Source organism: Haemaphysalis longicornis, unplaced genomic scaffold, assembly GCF_048455015.1.
Source record: "Haemaphysalis longicornis isolate Haplotype H1 unplaced genomic scaffold, Haemaphysalis longicornis Haplotype H1 scaffold_6, whole genome shotgun sequence".
Taxonomy (NCBI): Eukaryota; Metazoa; Arthropoda; class Arachnida; order Ixodida; family Ixodidae; genus Haemaphysalis; species Haemaphysalis longicornis.
The window spans coordinates 70,088,646-70,091,266 of NW_027526407.1; the positions used below are offsets into that span (position 1 = coordinate 70,088,646).

Genomic DNA, 2,621 nt, shown 5'->3' on the forward strand with positions numbered 1-2,621 from the left:
TTACCGGAACGATTCTTGCGCTGTGCCAGTTTTCTGTATATGGATAGTGAAGTCACCACCAAGTATTAATTCAAGATGATTTTCAGTCACGTAGTGTAAGAGGCACTCAAAGTGGGTAATAAAATTGCTAATCTGACTGTTCGGCAGCCGTTACATGATATTTTTGTTAGACGCCAGAGCCAGACATTCAAAATCGTCTGTTATGAAAGAACGCTCTGAAATTATTTCACATTGAAATTCATTCCTGATAAGGATTTCGATACCACCACCTTGCTTATGCTGCCTATTTATGAAGAAACTTTGGTAACATTCAAAACTGCAAACTTCGTCGTTCTATAAGTACCATGTTTCCGCTAGTATTATTATATCGAATTTGAAAACAAATTCATTGAGAAAAACAAGAAGTTCCTTTTCCTTATGCCGCCCTGATCGAATATTGCGGTGAACGCAGGTAAGACCTATATTTTCAGACGAAATGTATGCATTGTTAACGGCAACCGGGCATTCAGCCATTTTCAGGAAAGGACAACTAACTGAACAGAAACTGGGTGTTTATGCGATTTTTTCCACGTCCTGCGCATCCATTCTAAACCTTCATTGTTCCTGCTTGGATCTCGCGAAAGCTCTCGACAAGGTTGGCGGGGTCCAGATGCCTGGCGTTGAAGTTGTAGTAGTTCGCCACGGTGTTTATGTCGTCAGTGCTGCCCAGGAAGACGAGGCGCATGTTCTTGAGCTTGTCGACACCGATGCATATTGCCGAACGCTCCAGCCACGACGAGGACGACAGAAGGCGATCTGTCATAGCGCTCTTGAGCTGCGGCTCGATGCTCAACATGCTGTGGTCGTAGTGCTTGAGCAGCAGCGAGGAGATCCTCTTGCTGAAGGCCATCCGGCCGAAAAAACGCATTCCACGCTTGTAGACTCATTCCAGCATGTGCATGCACGCCTGCAGTCGGTCCGAGACAAACTCCAGGTTGCCGTCGTAACTCAAGCGCAGCAGGGGGCTGGCAACCTTGGGAAGCGGGGACGAATGCACCGCAATTCGGTAGCCCACGTAATGGAGGAGAATAACTGTGTCAGTCTCGTTTGGAATGGAAGCCAGCTTTTCCATGTAGTGCGGGTTCATGACTGCCACAGTTTTGTCGTTGTCAAAAGTCTGTATAGTCTTTCCAGGCCCACTTCCCACTTCTGTCCAGCTGTCCCGTTCTCTGAATTCGTTCGTGAAATTTGAGGAAACGCAGTGCTCCTCTGCCGCTGAGTAACTTATCCTCGAGCAGTGTGATAGCCGAGACTGCGTCCGTCATGGCTGCTGTCGAAGAGTGTCAAGGCAGGGACCACTTTCATTGTGAAATTCTCTGGCGACTCGTTGAGATAGGCCAGGTTGTACCTCTTCATCGTCAGGCTCGGGGCATCGATGTTAACAGTGTAGCCGCGATCGGCTTCGAAAGGCTTCCTTAGGTACACCCTGGCGAAAGGAAATACACCCAGATCACGGTCAACGAAGGTCACGATAGTGGCGATGCTCACATCGGCTGGAGATTTATCGTAGGGCCAGTCGCCGAGGTTGTACTCTTCTAACAGAGCCCGCAAGGACATGAGGTTCTTGTCACCCTTTTCATCAGACTGGCACTTCGGAAGGAACGAGGTAGCCTGGTGCAAGAAGATCCCGGGGTACTTGTGGTACTGCTGTTCGTTCTCGTTGAGGTACTTATGAAAGAACTTCTCTACGTCTAGCGTCATCATCCCCGGAGCCCGCTCACGATACGCCCTCGACTCCACGTCGGGGAGTCGAGGGCATATCGTGAGGAACAATAAAGGATTCGACTCGACTCCTGGTCGGGTGTCGACCAGCGACCAGAGCAGACGTGGGCGTAGATATCACCGCAGGGGTTGACGCTCCAGTTCATCTTCCCGGCCATGTAGTCTCGGACCCAGCCGCACTCGTCCGTATTGCACTCTGTAGGGAAAACTTCTCACTCCTGCTCAGGTGCCGGCTGTTTGCGTCGCTCTCGCTGCTGTCATCATGCGGCAATCCATCGGCGGGATGGATGGTTCAGGGCCATAGATTGGTTCAAAAGCGCGATCGTGGCCTGGCCTGCGTGCAACTTGTAAACGGCGACGCAGACACCCACAATGACCTCGAGAGCGCCCACGCCACTCACGGCCAGATAGGGCAGACGGCTGGGTGTGGGAGGGGCCGAGGTCTGCGACCGGGCAGCGACAGCTGTGTGCGTGAGCTGCGGCGGTGACGCGGAGCTCGAATGGCGGGCGGGGAGCTCTATCAAGCGGTTGGCGCCCGAGTGTACCTCAATATCGGCGTCCTCGCAGTTGATGTTTTGGGACATGTCGGGGGAGGCCCGGCAAGATGGTGGTGGTGGTGGTGGTGCCAAAAGAGATGGCTCATACCCACTCAGGGGGATTGGCCAGGAAAGGGGCGCTCACAGAGAGAAATTACAAGGTAATTAAAGAAAGACATTTAAGGAGGTAAATAAAATATGAGGGAAATATATACAGAAAAAAAAACTGCTCAAACATGAGACGTAGCAACAGGAAGTGTTGAAACCAACATAAAATAAAATAAAAAAATAAAGGAAAGAAAACATGAAAAGTACGTAGAGAAA

The 2,621-nt window shown here is 50.7% G+C and overlaps 1 pseudogene; it reads right to left on the bottom strand.

Moving 5' to 3' along the window:
- Positions 1–586: 586 nt before the first annotated feature.
- Positions 587–2,345, bottom strand: LOC144143071 (uncharacterized; annotated as a pseudogene).
- Between the last annotated feature and the right edge of the window lie 276 nt (positions 2,346–2,621).